Raw genomic sequence first — 18,884 nt, 5'->3', positions numbered from 1 at the left:
CATTCAATATAATAAGGAAACTTAAAAAGAAAGTTACAGGGATTTAAGGAAGAAAAGAAGTTGGTTACATATACAATATTAGGTCAATGTCAGGAAAATATGAACTTTTTGTATGAGGCTGAGAATCAGGGGAAGGGCGAGGTTCTACCGAGGTTCTACAGAGCCCGGATTACCCAGTTTTACGCCGAGTACAACTACAACGAAGTTGCAGTTTAACATTGAATATTTCTGCATATTGATGTGTGTATATTGAAAAGATTTCTGGTAATATAAAATGAATTTTCTATCGTTTATCTGAAAATGTCCTGTATATATATAAAAAAAGTATTTAGTATTTAGTTTTGAATGATTTATTTTTTCAACTAAACTATTGAAATTGCGATGAAATTGCGATGAAAATACTTCTATGACTATGTTATTTTTAAATACTTTAAAGATTCATTCAAAAATTCCACGTGTAAGCCACTATTAATTGATGTACAGGATATTGCGGTAAACGATCTTCAAACTTAATAATTTCCTAAATACTGTATACATTTTTACTTATTGATTATAATAGAAGATCAAAAGATTGGCGAATTATCATAGAACGGTCAATACCCTCAGACAGGAAACTGACATGTACAAAAGGAGATTAAATTAATTGTGCCCGACAGGGTTTCATTTAGGATAAAGATAAACCAATATATTTGTGAGATATCTAGTAGATAGTTTTGTTACAAGATATAGCTACTACGAAGTCTTGCTCAATGATCATTTGTAACGGCAAAAGTGAAAATGTAATTTTGAAAAAAAAACATTATGTCGGAACGGGGACATGAAGTCAAATATTCCGTGTAGGGGAATCAATTTTTCAAGGCTTGCACGTTAAAGAACCCTTTTAACAACTCTATGAATGGTCTGCACTCGGCCTGTAGCAAAGAAGAATTCTATGTTCTTATCCAACACAACAAAATGTTTCAGTTGCAGTTCAAATTTACACCCTTCGTGCCTTGCATAGCCTTCATGAATGTACTTTTTGTAATAATTTGAAATTTGACAGTTTTTGTACTCGTCCTAAATAAGCATGGAATGTTGCTTTCTTCTGTGGAATTATCAATCAAACTCATGATCGAATGGCGTATTTAAGAGTTTGCGCTTAAAACAAAATTTCAGTTTTGCAAAACACAAACTATCGACATGTCATGTAAAGATAGGTTCATCGGTTAAAGTGTTTTTAAAAAACACAACGGAACAGAATACAAGAAAAGGAAAAAAAAAAACGGTTTACAATTTGATAACAACGTCAACTCTAAAAGCCTCGATTTTGAGTTAAATTTAATCTGACGATAATAAATAATGGAGTCCATTGTATTTTTCTAAGAAATATTTGTTGTTGCGTCTCCATTCAAATATCGCTGAAACTTCATGTATTTACGACAATGCGGGAAACTCCAAAAGGAAGTAAAATAAGGCCAGGTGCATCGATATCATTTGAATTTCCTTGTGATCTAAATCATTTAAAAATGGAAAATCTTCCTTCTTCTGTGTTTCATTGTGTACCTGTGGAATCAATTACACATGTTTGTTTGGGTTCTTGTAACTTTTATAATAGTGTTTATATTGGCACTATGATCAACATCTTCAATTCAACTATTGAAAATAGTTAAGTTTGCTTTGATCATGTTACGTGTGAATAATGTTGTAAGGTATCATTAAGATTGTTCGTAAATAGAAACTTTGCAAATAAAAGAAATAATAGATGATCTTATAAACAGGTCTGCTATACTGTACATGCAGTTCAAAGATAACAGAATTCATTAAATCAGTAAATAAATTGCATAATAGAGAGATAAGATTGAAGATGAATTCCTTCCGATTGATAGTGCACATACAATGAAAGTGATTTAATTTTGATTTCTAATTTTGCTGTAGTGCGTGTACAAAATAAGATACAAGTGCTGAGAGGTTATCATCAAATTTAAACATTAAAGATGTTAGCAATTTATTTTGAAAGAAAGATATCTTTAATTTTAAAGGATTCGTCAGAATGAAAATATCTCTCTATAAAAACCCCTGAATGAAGTGGTTTACGCGTCGAACTTTTTTCAAGCTGAATATTGTGCCAACTATTGTAGTATGGTATATTGTTTGTACCTGTCCTAAGTCTGGAATATGGTGTTCAGTGGTTGTCGTCTGTTTATGTTGTTCATAAGTACTTCTCGTTTCTCATTTTTATATAGATTAGACTGTTGTTTTTTCCGTTTGAATGGTTTTACAGAAGTTTTTTTGGGGCTCATTATAGCTTGCTGTTCGGTGTGAGCCAATGCTCCGTGTTGAAAGCCGGACCTTGACCTATAATGGTTAAATTTACTTTTATAAATTATTACTGGGATGGAGAGTTGTGTCATTGGCACTCATACCACTTCTTCCTATACACATAGATCGAAAGTAAGTAAACAGAAAGAAACAGTAAGTACAGGATCAGATTAGGTAATATACTCAAATTTTGAAATGTCAAATATTTTAAGATTTGAATTGAAAAAGGAATAATAACTGATAAATCAATACAATGCTTTGCAATTTCAATGTTTCAGTTATTTTCTATTGGCCATATACAAATAAGAGTTTGGTATGATTGCCAATGGAACAATTCTAAAATATATACAAGAGGCCAAATTACGGAGATCTAAAAAATAAAGATTTGTTTTTAGTTATCCAACGTCATTTACAACCGGGTGGATGATTGGTTGATAAGTACACTGTTGAACTATTGTGCTATTTCCTTGTGGCAACTTTTGTATTGGCTGAGGGAGGCCTGAGAGAACCACCGACTTGGTTTGAAAACTGACATTTGCGACAGCTAATCATTACCGTATTAAGATATGACGAAATGAATTCAAAGAAATAAAACTGAACTGCATTTCTATTCTTAATTTGAATAAAATGAGATATCGAATAGTATGTTAATGATACACAAGTCAAACTACACAAAAAAGAAACAAAACCCAACTAAACAATTTAGCAAGCTCTCAATCGATGCCAACACAAATAAAATGAACAAAGGACAAACAACAGTATACCAAACTAATCATGGAAAACAAAAGTCTGAGCAACACGAACCTTTATCAAAAACCAGGGTGATCCCAGATCTCATACAGAAATATGTTATCCACGCGTCGCCTACAAGAGAATTCCTCAAAATTAGAAAACACTTGATAAGAAATAACAAATAACATTTAAAATTGCAAACGCTATTATAACCATATTAAGATAGGATAATATGGATTTACTATTATACAAAGACACTATAATTGTGTATAATTAGTGTTTACTAACTTTATCATCACATCAGAACTTTTAAGATTAAGAATTGTCCCCACATTTTATTCTAACTTAAAGATTGTTTCTAACTCAAATTACAGTTGGTAAATTGGTGCGATTTAGTGATACCAGTAAAACAGCGTCAGTTGACCTTATATTTCATAACCGTATAATTGGTAAAATTTTCAATGAAAACAATTTCGGAGACATTAATTCAATGTTAATTTGCTGAAAAAGAAAGATAATTGTGTGTGATAAAAATAAATACTTTAAAATAATCATAATGATTTTGAAATTTTTAATAAACATATAACAAAAACCTGAAGACGACAGATGTAATACACATGTTGTATGTCTAAAATCACGATTTACAGTACTGAAAAATAATTTTAAAAAAACACATCATCGCCTACTCTCAATATTTGTTTTTTTTCTATATTGCATGTGTAATAAACATAACTTGAAATATCATGACGCCCGTCTTGCAACACAAACAGTCGGTATAGATTTGACAAGCCAGATTGAAAACTACTTAAAGTCTATAGTTGTCCATGAAGGAACAGAAATATATTTAATGGTATAGATAAAACGATACCACATCTAAATGACCTTGCATTAATATTCATCATTCAGAGGTTATTGGATAAAACATCCTTGAACCCGACTCGTATGGCTATAACTGCCTCATCAACAAGTCATGATCCAGTCCAGAACCCATTACATTACCAGTTTAAATATATGTATATTAATATTCTATCAGTGCCTAGTTACTATGATCGCCGTATGACATTGGAAAGCGCATTCGTCTTAAAGTGACTTTTAGTAATAAATAGTATGATACGTTAAATCAACTTCATATCACTACGATCTACGCTATTACATCGGACAAAATCATAAAAACAGTTGTTGAGTCAAAAAGATATACGTAAACTTTTAAAAACGACTGTTCAAATCAATAACAAAAGTATTTTGAAAAGATAAATGCATTAATGATGGATACCTGTGTCAGGGGGAAAGAAAATCATATGATTGATATGTTGTCCGACACTTCTACAAAAAAGCAATATATTATAGATATCCCATTGTGGTTCCTCAGATAACACAAACAGAAACAACAATTTTGACTAAAGTGCTCCTCGACACTTTCTCTATATTCAATATCTATGATCTTGTGTATGTCCCGTTCATGTCCGTCGTTCTATCTGTTCGTACTCCTAAGAGTTAACCAGATTATGTTATAAGTATGCCTGAAGATAGAGAGCCAATAGTGGCTTTGATATGTAAATAGTGAGATTGAGGTCGAGTTTTTGTTTTGATGCAAATCGATTCACGGAGTTACCGAATTAACTGTATACATGTACTTAATTTTAATTGTTTTTGTTCCTAGTCGATACTTCCATGTCCTATAACTAGACTTTGCAAACAAACTGAAAAAAGGAAAATACCTCCAATTTTCTCCGTAAAGAACTTAAAAAGGAGGACTCGGCCGAATCTATGAGTACCTTGTTGAATTCACAGAACTGTAAGTGTAGAATTGTAATCCAAAGATAATTAGAAACTTAGGAAGATGTGGTATCATTTCCAATGAGACAGCTTTCTACCAGAGAGCCCATGCCATAGAGGTTTAAAACTCTAGGTCATCGTACGGCCTTCAAACAATTAGTAAAACCAATACTGCACATCAACATATCGCTATAATTTAACCGTTTGAAGTGTTTCTAAGAAATATATAAATATATATAAAAACCTGATTCAAACCAATGTCTGCAATGCAGAGTGATAAAGTACATGTACAATGTAAACAGGCATCTATCAAATTGTTTATTCTAGTTATTTTCTTGACTAAGATTACTAGTTGTTTATCAGCATTTTATACCTACGATCAATTAGCCTAGAATATTTAATTACTGAACTCAACAATTATTATAAAATAAACGAGATATTAAAATGTGTGTGGTTACTGGCTATTTTTAACGTAAGCTTTGACAAATATTGTTACGTTACATGTAGATGTACAATGTAACACACATTATAGACGACCTCACATTTAATCATATAAAAAGCAAACAGGGTTCAAATAAGATGTGGTTTCCTACAAAATATCTTAATCGCTATCAAAGTTTTTTTTTCTCGCTCTCCTCATGGTGCCAATTTAAGCACTCTTAGATTTTAGGTATGGTGTCTTTATAATGTATCTCTTTTACTTTGATTGCTATCCCTTCTAAATCTGCAATTGTTTTTATAGCCACAACTCAATATAAAAATAATTAATTCTTAACTGACTTAATATACTTCAAAGATGATTTGAAATATTCAATTTTACGCCCTGGACTTTCTTATTATGATCGTGAATTATCTACCGCAAGCCTCTAACTACGGTGAGGTATTAGTTTTATTCTACATATATCTGATCTTTTTGTAAATGCCTGTTTCAATCTATATTTTCGTATAAGAACAACTGGAAACGTTGTTGTCTTAAACAAATTGCTATCGTTTCAAAAATGAGTTTTAAAACAAAATGACTCAAATAAATATATGAGGGTATGGATCCGGATTTAAATGGTTCCTGACTTTGTGTGCAGAAACAGCAAAATATATGATTCCCCCCCCCCGTTACTTGCATACATTTAAATCAATGACAATACAGAGTAGAAAGCAATTATTGTCCATAATTTTATAGACATTAAATAATTAATTGATAACATTGTTTTGTATATCAATTCATATATCAGTGTTACAGCGATCACATAGTTGCCATTAAGTCAATTCATGAAGTCCTACGAGAAATACTAACACTTGAAACATAGATATGATCTTTATCAAATCGTTGTTTTCCTGACATATATTTATGGTCGAGTGATTATCAATAACGGTATGAGAACCCTTTCAATGCAGGTATATTTTATGACAGTTTCATATTTTACTGACATTGTTGGGACAATACCAGCGCTCAGAATGGGTGGGCACGCACGCCATTTTTATCATAGCGCAGTAATCATGATACATTATATAAAAAAGTGTCAGCTACAAGGAACTCTGTATTAAAAATCAATTTAAATATGTAAAACATTAAAAACAATTGCAGAAAAAATCTTACCTTATTTTTATCGTTGCAAATTTAAATTCTTCAAAAAGGAGAATCGTAAATATCCATTGTTTTTAAAACACAATTAAAATGTCCCATTTGAATACGTATTTCACAGTGATACTACGTTTGTCCAAGGACTACTGCACTTACGTTTATTTATACCAATGATACAATTTTACATGGTTAGTTACAGTTTACAGTAATTTTACACTTCACCACAAAAACTAATATAACTTTCTTTTGATCAGCTATATAATATGAAAATCAGCTATGTTAATATAAAATATTGCGTGTCGAAGTTTGTGTGTTGTAATGATGAAGCCGTTTAGTATGTTTGACTATTTCTACTATTCATCATGTTAATTTGACATACACGGTATTTTTGATTGGTTGTTTCAGAATATTTTTATCTCATTTCAAAAATGCATTTATACAATGAATGAGTGTTGGAAATCGATGGATATTTGAACATAAAAGCTGTCAGATTTATGAAGTTACGTACTTCATACAACATTAGATTATTTATCAACTATACAATAATTGAAAAATTATAAATAATAAATTAAACTAAATCTTTATAGTGACAGGTTCTGCAATAGTACTCTGACTTCCCTTAGTACCTGCATCATAAAACAGTTGAAGGTTAAAGAACTATATTTCAAGGTGTTATATTTGACAACCACTAACGATATATGGATAACCTGCATTTTGGGTATTTGTATACTAGTATTAAGTTATCAATCATCGCATAGTTATGCATCTTAAATCATAATTGATCTGAAATAATCGCGATCATAGTCGTATATTTCAACTCACATATTTTCTGCAGAATAAGACTTCAAAAAGACAAAAGACAAGTCCAACTGTTTTTATTTGACACAATAATTCATTGGTACAGTGCGTTAGGTTGCCACATGTGGTGCAGAATCTGTATACTCTTCCGGAGCACCTTCATGATTATGACATCTCAAAAATTTTGATGGGGTTCATGTTGCTGTTGTTCCCCTATTTGTGACATTTTTACCTATTGTGTCAGTTTGTTTTGTTCACACATCGTTGTAAATATAATGACACTTCATGCGACTGTTATACACGTGAGAGGTTTTGCTAGCTTTAAAACCAGGTTTAATCCATCATGTTCTACATAACAACATGCTTCCACCAAGTCAGGAATATGACAGTTGTTTCCCATTCGTTTGATGTCCCTGAGCTTTTGATTTTGCTATTTGATTAGGGACTATTCGTTTTGAATTTTCCTCGGAGTTCAATATTTTTACTTTTAGTTTAGTTTAAAAATCTATAAAAGTTTGGTTTATTAAAAATGTTAAACATTGATTTTTTCCCTTTTTCAATTACATACGTGTGGCATGCATATCGCATCTTCTTTTATCTATGTTTGAAGTTTCTAGATTATTATTCATATCATTATACTAGTATTTAATTCAGTAGAATATAGCAACAATTTTCTGATAAACATTAGCTAATAATACCATGGAATTTTTTGATATGCGTTACATCATATGTGGTATTTAGTTATATCCATCATAGACAAACAACCTGTTATTACTACATTCAATACTTCAATACTTTGCCTGTTTGTAGTACTAACAGCTACATTAATATATAATTCTAAAACACGATTCTTACCTATCCCATCCTAAAATGCTTGACAAAATATTCTGAGATTAAACACCAATCTGCTTTCACTGACTTTTTTGCAGTCAGTTTTATTTGGCACTAAATGTTATCTGTTATTTTACAATCCTTCACATTACACATTTGAACATGATTCCTCTATAATTTCCCCAAAAAACTATTTTCATGAATCGTAAATATTGCTTTTTTACAATTTCATTCCACACTGTATGTTTGTTCAAAAGAACTGTTCTGGTGCATTCGTGATTACGAAATTTGGAATATAGATTTATAAGTTTAGGGATCTCAAAATGTAAATCCGACGCCAACTAGACAAAATAAATTGACCACACTCTTAGGTTTAATTAAGTATACGTACATAAACTGGCAAAATAAAATACATTGGTAGCAAAGACGAATAAGTGTTTCGATAGATGAAGCCCTCGACTTATTATATTCCATCTGCTTTGGTATCTAAACAGTAATTACCATTTGTTTGCACCTGTTCAAAGTCTGGAACCTGTTGTTGAGTGGTTGTCGTTTGTTGATGTGGTTCATAAGTGTTTCTAGTTTCTTGTTTTTTATATAATAGATTAGACCGTTATTTTTCCTTTTTCAATGGTTTTTCACTAGTCGTTGTTTGGACCCTTTATAGCTTACTGTTCCATGGCTCCATGTTGCAGACCGTAAGTTGACCTTTAACGGTTTTCTTTTAACAAATTGTGACTTGGATGGAGATTTTTTTTAATTTACACTTATACTATATCTTCTTATATCTATATAAACATAGGTTCTCAATCTTAATATGCTATTGGATGTCATTCTTTAACTTGTGGTTATCTCCTTGGTAATTTCATACTTTATGTGATTAAATTTCAGATGCGCATGACACATTTTCTTTGTATATCTTATGAAACAGGATCATAGACAAACAAGAATGTGTCCATAGTACACGCATGCCTCACTGGCACTATCATTTTACATGTTCAGTGGACCATGAAATTGGATTCAATTCTTTAATTTGGCATTCAAATTAAACAGATCATATCATAGGGAACATGTGTACTAAGTTCAAGCTGATTGGACTTCAACTTCAACAAATCTACATTGACCAAAAACTTTAACCAAAACTTTGACCTGAGCTTCGCACTATATTTTTCTTTGTTCACTGGTACGTAAAATTGGGGTCAATACTTTAATTTGGCATTAACATTAAAAAGATCATATCATGGGGAACATGTGTACTAAGTTTCAAGTTGGTTGGATTTAAACTTCATCTCAAACTACCTTGACCAAAATCTTAAACCTGAAGCGGGACGAACGGACGCACGGACGAACGAACGAACGGACGAAAAAACAAACGGAGGCACAGACCAGAAAACATAATGCCTCTCTACTATCGTAGATAAAACCTAAAAACTCATCATAGATACCAAAATTAGATTTTTGCGTTTCGTCTACAATAGATTATTAAGTTACGCTCAAATCCAAAAAAGTTAAAAAGGCAAAATAAAGTACAAATTTGAATAGCCTTAAGGTCCAAAATTCCTAAACCTTTTGCCAAATACAGCTAAAGTAATCTATTCATGAAGAAGAAAATCAATATTTAAAAGATTCAAAAGTTTTGTAAACTGTTAATTTATAGATATGACAATATCAATAATACTCATGTCAGCATATTACAGACTACTGGGCTGGTGATACTCTTGGGGAGTTTTTAAAACTCCATCAGCAGTGGCATCGACCCAGTGGTTGTAAATAAACTCATCATAGATACCAATATTAAATTTGCTATTTACTCCAGACGCGCGTTTTGTCTACAAAAGATTCATAAAATGTTTGGGCAACTTTTTACTTGTTTGGCTTAATAAATATTTTGATGATGAGTCTTATGTAGACGAAACGCGCGTCTGGCGTACTAAACTATAATTCTGGTACCTTTGATAACTACTTACACCACTGGGTCGATGCCACTGCTGGTGGACGTTTCGTCCCCGAGGGTATCACCAGCCCAGTAGTCAACACTTCGGTGTTGACATTAATATCAATAATGTGGTAATTTTTACAACTTTCCTGTTGACAAAACTTTGAACTTTTCGAAAAACTAAGGATTTTCTTATCCAAGGCATAGATTACCTTAGCCGTATTTGGCACAACTTTTTTGGAATTTTGGATCCTCAATGCTCTTCAACTTTTTACTTTATTGGCTTAATAAATATTTTGATATGAGCGTCACTGATGAGTCGTATGTAGACGAAAAGCGCGTCTGGAGTACCAAATTATTTCTGGTACCTTTGATAACTATTGGGCACAGTGAAACTTATGAAAACTATTGGGCACAGTGAAACTTATGAAAACTATTAGGAGTAAAAAAAAAAACAAGAGGTGTGTTTTGATACCTCACGATGGAATTAGTCTTTCTTATTCACCACTTCAAACAGGATAGTCCATTTAATTATTTCGAACTTCATTTTTGAGCTTTTTTTAAATTTGCCAGTCCCTCCTTAGCATGTTAACTGCCGTGGTACTTCCAATAACAATAACGGTACCAATGTTCTTGCACCAGATGCGCATTTCGACAATACATGTCTCTTCAGTGATGCTCGTGGCCAAAATAGTTGAAATTCATAGCTTATATAAAAGATGAAGAGCTGTAATCCAAAAGGTCCAAAAAGTAAAGCCAAATCCGTGAACCTGAACAATAGGATATATATAAGGTTTACATCTTCCAAGTAGCTACAATATTAGTTTGTCCAAAGACCGTCTATACACCAGGGTTTTCGATATCACAAACTTGTCAAAACATTTACTAAATTTTATCATCGGTATAAAGACATCATTCGTAAATATAGCTCAACATGCAGACTTCTTATACGTTCAGGTATTTCACATCCAATTTTTTATGGAAATATTCTTTATAAAGCACAAAGGTGCCAGTATTCACCTCAGAAACTTACAAAACCTTTGAATAGACTTATTAAGAAGGGATATATTTACGATACTGTTGTCAAGTCATTAAAGATTGCATATTTTGGCGTTAATATTGAGTCACTGATAAGGTCTCTGCGTCGGAACTAAACACATTTATTCTAAAAACAGTTGTTGGCATGACACGGGTTATGCTCTTCTCATATATGTTATGATGGTATGATACTAACCCCTAACGGGAAGGATTGTGCCTGATGTTCATATGATGAAATCATAATCTTTTAGTCAGTTTAATTGAAGTCTGGAGCTGGCATGTCAGTTAAATGCTAGTAGTCTGTTGTTATTTATGTATTATTGTCATTTTGTTTATTTTCTTTGGTTACATCTTCTGACATCATATTCGGACTTCTCTTGAACTGAATTTTAATGTGCGTATTGTTATGCGTTTACTTTTCTACATTGGTTAGAGGTATAGGGGGGAGGGGGGAGATCTCACAAACATGTTTAACCCTGCCGCATTTTTGCGCCTGTCCCAAGTCAGGAGCCTCTGGCCTTTGTTAGTCTTGTATTATTTTAATTTTAGTTTCTTGTGTACAATTTGGAAATTAGTATGGCGTTCATTATCACTGAACTAGTATATATTTGTTTAGGGGCCAGCTGAAGGACGCCTCCGGGTGCGGGAATTTCTCGCTACATTGAAGACCTGTTGGTGACCTTCTGCTGTTGTTTTTTTATTTGGTCGGGTTGTTGTCTCTTTGACACATTCCCCATTTCCATTCTCAATTTTATTTCCCCTGAATGCACATCGTCAAGTATGTCTTAATTTTTTATACTTATAGTGAACACCTTTCTTACAGTTGCGATAGGCTTGTGACAAATTTGAACACACGCATATAACGTTTGAAAGTTACACTAAGGTTGCGATGCGATCATAGCAGAAAATGATTGCTTTATAAAACGGAATTGTTGCAATTTGTTTGGTTAGCTTTCAAATATAAGCTAACAATTGTTTAAAAGAACAGCAGCCAGTAATGGTATTATATTTAAAATCACTACAATCATGAAACAGAATTGAGGTAGTTGCTAATGAGTGGATGCACAATTTTTGTAACTGGACTGTTAGTTCTTTAGCATGTCTGTATCAATTAATGTTAAGAAAATGACGTCTGTAATATCTATTATAATATTTTCTTTCTTTTTGTGACAAAAGCTATTAACTTTTCTATTTCAAAATTGATTTAGTGTATGGTTGTCGCCTTATGTCCACCAGAAATGACATAATTCGTTAATTTAAAATAAAATATTTGGAAAACCGTAGTCATCTCATGCTCCAATGTGAACGAGTTCTCGGAACGCGTTTCCAAGGCAACAATGATAATAAATGAATTAAACTGAAAATCATGTACGGTTTTAAAAAAACAGTTTCTATTATTTCTGCATTAATAGATTATTAACTAAAAAATATTCAAAATTACATTTTCGATTTATTATATTATATGATATTCAAATGCAATTAAAAGATAAAATTGCATCTCAATTAAGACACACAATCATATGACGACTGCCTACACTCTCATCTATATTTTAACATGTTCAACCAATTTATTGTAATGCTATAATTAATCCTACTATTGTTGAATGAATGTTTGAAACAAAAATTATTGATATTCGAAACCATCGGTAATGCAATAACTAAAGTCAGATACGTGGTAGTATCCATTATAGTTTGGGATCAGTATTTAAGTAAGTATTACCCTCAGGTATTACCATCTATAGCTCCTCACTTCACTTATGGAATGGTTTTTGCTTTAAAAATTTCTGTACAACGTATCCTATGATGTTCACATATATAGATTTCGGTTGTAAATTTGACGAAACAAGATGGAATCTTATCACTAAACATTAAAAATATATAGGGCTTTTGAATGTGTACGCCACATACTGGTTTTTCTACATAAAACTTACTAGTGGCGCTCAAATGAAAAAAATAAAGGAAGGCAAAATCATGAAATTGATCAGCTCGAAACCAAAATGATAGAAACAGGCCTAGTCCGACTAGGCTTTCTTTGTCCGAAGGATTTCAATATGTAATGAATATTGAATGTACTGAAAACTCATATATGAAAATTGTATATCATGTTAGTACGAACGAAATATAGCTTCCTAATGTTTTTGTTTTAATTCAATCATTTGGATAAAATGATTGTACAAATGTTGTTCATTTGAATAAAGTTATTAGTAACCATTGTTATAAGGTCTCTTTTGAAAGCAATGTTGTTAAACTTTTAATATTATGATACAAAATAAATTTATGTATCATACTTATCCGGTGGATAACACTTATAGTTCTACAATGAGAACATTCTATGATCTATAGTTTTGTCATGCACGATAAACGAAGACAACAGTAGTATATCAATGTTCAAATATCGTAAAAATAAACCATCTTTAGAAATACAAAGACCTTTGAAAACACGTGTTCTCCAAAAAATATAAAACAAAACCTTGTAAATGTCATGCGTCCGACGTTTTTTTTTTCTGGATTAACCTTCATCTGGAACTCTTAACGCTGAATATTTAAAATCAAAGGATGTACAAGAACCGACACGGTTGCAGAGCAATGTCACTAAAAGACCTTAAAATAGCCAAGTCCATCGGAGATCAAGGAGGGAAATGTAACCCTTATAGTTTTAAATAATTTAAAAATCTATTAACGGACAATTTAAGAAAGGTTTGTTATAAATCATGTCAATACCCAATTACTACCTATTGTAATGATGATACCATAAGAGACTGATAGTCTATCAGAAAAGGTAGCAACCCATTGCTACAAAAATTGAAAACAACACGATTCATGATGGTGACAGTATGTTTCAGTCGTTATTCTTCAGAACATTGTTGTATATATTGCATGACCCTGTTAGGGAAGTTACCCTACTACGATGATTATTGGGAAAAGAGAAAACGGCATCACGGTATTGATTGGTAAGTAGGAGTCATAGAAAAATATTCAGCAGAAACCGGTACACAAATTTGGCCCCATACATTGAATAGTTTTCATTTTACTCTTAAAGTCTTATATTTTTTATACAAGTTTCATTCGAAAGTTAAATGGACAATCTGTTAAAACGGAAAAAAGATAAAATGCTCATTCTACTTACTTTTAGTTTCTGAAACATTGATGCTTAATCAGTGGGAAACCAGGTTGAAATAGAACAAAAGAATCGAAGCTCTTTATTAGAGAAGGCGATAAATGCTTACTGTATTGTTTACTATAGTGACAAAATTTTTAAAAGTTAATAGAAACAAACAAAATTGCAATTTTCTTCTCAATAACGAGGTATTTTATTTTAAAAACACCATTTGCTTAAGTTTTCAATTTATCTAGTACATATTTAAGCAGAACAATTAGATATCAAGTCGACGTCATGGGTACCTTTCAAGTTGGATGAAGAAAATGCATATCCTCCGATTTCTTTGAAAAAACTACGGACGGAAAACATATCAATCTATTAGTTCAGTAATTTTCGTTTCTGCCCTTCCATTATGTGACTAAAGAAAAAAATCGAAAAAATGAGTAACAATTGTATCGAAAAGAGAAAATCGAGTGCACCTTTTAATGTTAGGGCGTGTTTGAGTTGAGTATTTTGTCTTGATATCGTACAAAGTAAGAATTTTTCATACATCGTCTCGCTTCAGATTCTATCATTTTATATATAAAAGCCACAGGTTGACTTTATAACACAAAAAAATAACAGTACTAAAAGATGAAATATATGGATCAAGTGAAATGCCTATCTTATGAGTCACAACAAAACAGAAGGTGTGTTCGAATAGCTATTTTTTACTGAAAGTACTTGACGACAGGCTTTCAAGTTGGATGATGAAAATGCATATCTTCGAAAAATTCTATTTTTTTTGTTTGTGATAACTAGGGTTTATAGTCTTCATACACTAAACAAATCTAGTCTGTCCTTCCACGAAATATTCAATTAGAATTTTTTTTAAATGTTTATGAACTTTCGAAAGTTCCACCTGACAACCGATCAGACAATAGTTTTAAGTTGAATCAATGCAGACAAGATTATTAACTGATGGTCATTAGATAGTTGATACATTTGTCTTTTAAAATACAACTGACATATAAGGATCGTAATGGTGCAATGTGGATAAATTTATCGGTTTCCAAGAGCAAAATTGGTAGCGCGTCATCCCTACAATGGCTTCCATTTCTACGATTGTGAAAATGAACTGGCGTAATGGGGAGATAATTTTGACGAAGTAGAGTCCTGACTGTAATTGAAGAAAAATACTTTTTAAGCTAATAACCTCTTTCACTTACACATGTCTGACAACTAATGTCACGCATTTCAGTTTACGTTTTTGAAATGTGCACGTGCAATGTTACTCACGTGATTGCTAAAAGAACTTATGCAGCTAATTTTCATCCAAAACAATTTTTAGAATTCCCCCTGACACAAATCAAGCTTTTCGATAGTCCTTTAAATTCCATATATTGTTTGTCAGACAGGAATTACGCAACAAACTGATTTCAGTGAAACTTTTTTATAATAATTATTTTTTGTTCGTATGTTTTAAATAAATTATATGTAACAAACTTAGGAGCTGAGAAAAAAATTAAGACAATAACTAGCAAGTTTAATTTGTAACAGTCATGTTGAATATTACAACATCTGAATGATAGATCATTGCAATTGTAATTCCTGTAAACAGTAGAAGTTGTTATTATTCATGTGTTGTCAAAGCGATCGATACCGCACGACTAACATTTAATTGCAGTCAACATGATGCTTCGGTCACTGTTCAGACATAATTGACAAAAATATAAAAAAAAAATGACAGAATTATCGGAGACGAAACTGATTTTAATTCACGGCAAATAACATGTCCAAACTATAAAATTAACCTAAATAATAATGTCATGATATACACTGAAATCTATCTACTTAATTTGTTATGCAGTCTTTATTAATAAAGGTCACAATCTTTAAACTAGCGATTTTCATGGGAGTAAAATGGCATCTTCTTCTCATGATTTATATGATCTAATTTGCTTATGAAATATGTCTAATGAAACAAAAAATGGCGAATACAAAAGAAGTGTTTATGACCATTGCTGTTAACCTAGCTCATAGTTTGTAAAAAAAATCGGTTCTTTGTGTTACGGTTAAGGAAATGGTGTATAAACCCCTAACACGTTTATTAATCGGTGTGAGCCAAGGCTCCGTGTTGAAGACTTATTATGGCTCTTACAAATCCGCACTTGGATGGAGAGTTGTCTGATCAGCATTCATGCCACATCTTATATTTATATACATGGATTAAATGGAAAAGAATTTGTTTCGACTTATATTACAAGAGCCAAGTGTGTCGATCCCTTAAAACCCTCGGCTATAAGATGTTCGTCTTTTAACGTTCTAATGGAGGTGAATCAAGAAATAGCCTCAAATACATGACACAAATAAAGATCTGTTTTCATCATCTTTTGGCAAATAAATGCATGGTTTAATGAGCTGGTTATATATCAATTACATCGCACTTTCCTTATTTGTTTTTTTATTCAGAAAGAGGCGAAACTGTTATCAAAGGTACAAGGATTATACTTGAGTATTCCAGACGCGCGTTTCGTCTACATAAGACTCATCATTGACGCTCATATCAAAATAGTTATAAAGCCAAACAAGTACAAAGTTGAAGAGCATTGAGGATCCAAAATTCCAAAAAGATGTGCCAATACGGCTAAGGTAGTCTATGCCTGGGATAAGAAAATCCTTAGTTTTTCGAAAAATTCAAAGTTTTGTAAACAGGAAATTTATAAAATGACCACATTATTAATATTCATGTCAACACCGAAGTGTTGACTACTGGGCTGGTGATACCATCGGGGACGAAACGTCCACCAGCAGTGGAATCTACCCAGTGGTGTAAATAGTTATCAAAGGTATCAGGATTATAATTTAGTACTCCAGACGCGCGTTTCGTCTACATGAGACTCATCAGTGACGCTCATATCAAAATATGTATAAAGCCAAACAAGTAAAAAGTTGAAGAGCATTGAGGATCCAAAATTCCAAAAAGTTGTGCCAAATACGGCTAAGGTTATCTATGCCTGGGATAAAACAAATCCTTAGTTTTTTCGAAAAATTCAAAGTTTTGTTAACAGGAAATTTATAAAATGACCACATTATTAATATTCATGTCAACACCGAAGTGTTGACTACTGGGCTGGTGATACCATCGGGGACGAAACGTCCACCAGCAGTGGAATCTACCCAGTGGTTTAAATAGTTATCAAAGGTATCAGGATTATAATTTAGTACTCCAGACGCGCGTTTCGTCTACATGAGACTCATCAGTGACGCTCATATCAAAATATGTATAAAGCCAAACAAGTAAAAAGTTGAAGAGCATTGAGGATCCAAAATTCCAAAAAGTTGTGCCAAATACGGCTAAGGTTATCTATGCCTGGGATAAAACAAATCCTTATTTTTTTCGAAAAATTCAAAGTTTTGTTAACAGGAAATTTATAAAAATGACCACATTATTGATATTTATGTCAACACCGAATTGTTGACTACTGGGCTGGTGATACCCTCGGGGACGAAACGTCCACCAGCAGTGGCATAGACCCAGTGGTGTAAATAGTTATCAAAGGTACCAGGATTATAATTTAATACACCAGACGCGAAAAAGATACTTATAAGAAGGAAATAAACTGACAAAGTCATGGCAAAACAAGAAAACAATTAAAAAGACAAAATCCTGTATACCGGACACATCATAAAAAAGCCAAAGACTGAGTAACGCAAATCCAATCAAAATATGAGGGTGATCTCTTGTAATCATTTAAAATCATTTCCACTGGTGGAGCAAAACAGAACAAGATAAATAGCTTATGCTTCTCACTCCGCTCATCTTAAAATACCAGTATGCATCTCACTAAATTTAAATCACTGAGGATATAATTGTGCAACTTTGTTCTACATTTCTTCTAGTATTAATGGATTATTTAAGTAATTTGTATCCACAAGAAAAGCTAAATAAGTAGCTTATTTCGAGGAGAAGGGTGTGTAAATGAGAGGTTAAAGATTCCAAAAAGATACTTTATATTACAAATCGAGGACAAACTGACCTCGCCATGGCAAACACGAAAAATAAGCAAAATTAAAGATAAACAACAGTGAACGAAGCACAAGAAATAAGCCTTAAACCCGAGCAACACGAACTTCATGGAACCTGGGGTTGATATCAGGTACTCTAGAAATGTTAATTAATCTTGCTCTACATGTAATAGTGTATAGGTTAGTTAAAGAACAAGATATTTTCATCTGATATGAAACCGTTGTTACGAACATGTCGAGTAACATTAATTATACGATTCAAACTAAAATGTTGGTCTCAAATAAAGAAAAACAAGTCCTTGACCGCATTACCTTTATCTGAAAATTTTTATTTAATCGGATTAATTGTAAATATGTTAACTCGGAAAATATTTATTACTATAATAAAGGTATCTGACATTAACCTTGTAAACATGTCGTTATTATATTTAAGTTAAAGAAGATTATCAATACGGACTGTAATTCGCAATCACGGGTTTATGCATGACATTATGGTGAAGTAAGTTTAATACTATCTTATTGCAAATAAATAAAAGGATTGGAAAAGGTATATTGTCCAACAGATTAAATCAATGTTTCAGCTTAAACGAGTCCTTTCCATACACTATTTACATACACATTACGAAATTTATACAAAGACAAGCCCACAAATAATGTATAAATTACCAAGAACTTATTTACATGCAAAAACACAAAACAGCTAGCAATAAAGGACCCCGCAAATGACTAGTGTAAAACAATTCAAACGGGAAAACCAACGGTCTAATCTATATAAAAACCGAGAAACG

At 32.2% G+C, this 18,884-nt stretch overlaps 1 protein-coding gene across 1 annotated transcript in view; it reads right to left on the bottom strand.

Annotated features, from left to right (window-relative positions):
- The window catches only part of LOC134724920 (FMRFamide receptor-like), a 77,824-nt gene extending 71,124 nt beyond the window's left edge, over positions 1-6,700 (bottom strand). Inside the window, exon 1 of the mRNA XM_063588282.1 lies at positions 6,401-6,700. The gene's annotated coding sequence lies outside the window, so the exon portion shown is untranslated. The remainder of the gene's footprint in view (positions 1-6,400) is intronic.
- Between the last annotated feature and the right edge of the window lie 12,184 nt (positions 6,701-18,884).

The sequence above is a fragment of the Mytilus trossulus genome, chromosome 7 (assembly GCF_036588685.1).
Source record: "Mytilus trossulus isolate FHL-02 chromosome 7, PNRI_Mtr1.1.1.hap1, whole genome shotgun sequence".
Classification (NCBI taxonomy): domain Eukaryota; kingdom Metazoa; phylum Mollusca; class Bivalvia; order Mytilida; family Mytilidae; genus Mytilus; species Mytilus trossulus.
This window is presented reverse-complemented; position numbering and strand designations above follow the sequence as displayed.